Genomic DNA, 257 nt, shown 5'->3' with positions numbered 1-257 from the left:
GGGCGGGGGGCCCCGCCGCTGGGTGCGGGCACAGGTGTGCGGCGGGAGGGGCGGGCGGGGGAGGAGGGGCCTGTGGCGGCAGGGGCGGCGGAGGGCGGTGGGGAGGAGGGGCTTCTCCCTCCGGTTTCCCCCCCGCCAGCCCCGGGCACTCCGGCTCCGTCGCCTCCCGCCGTGAGCGGAGCCCCCCGCCGGGGCGCAGCTGGTTGCGGAGCGGAGCCGGTCCGCCCCGTCGCGCCGCTGGAAGGATGGAAGGAGCG

Source organism: Calidris pugnax, unplaced genomic scaffold (genome assembly GCF_001431845.1).
Source record: "Calidris pugnax isolate Ruff unplaced genomic scaffold, ASM143184v1 scaffold24, whole genome shotgun sequence".
NCBI classification, from domain to species: Eukaryota; Metazoa; Chordata; class Aves; order Charadriiformes; family Scolopacidae; genus Calidris; species Calidris pugnax.
Note: the sequence above shows the minus strand (reverse complement) of the source record.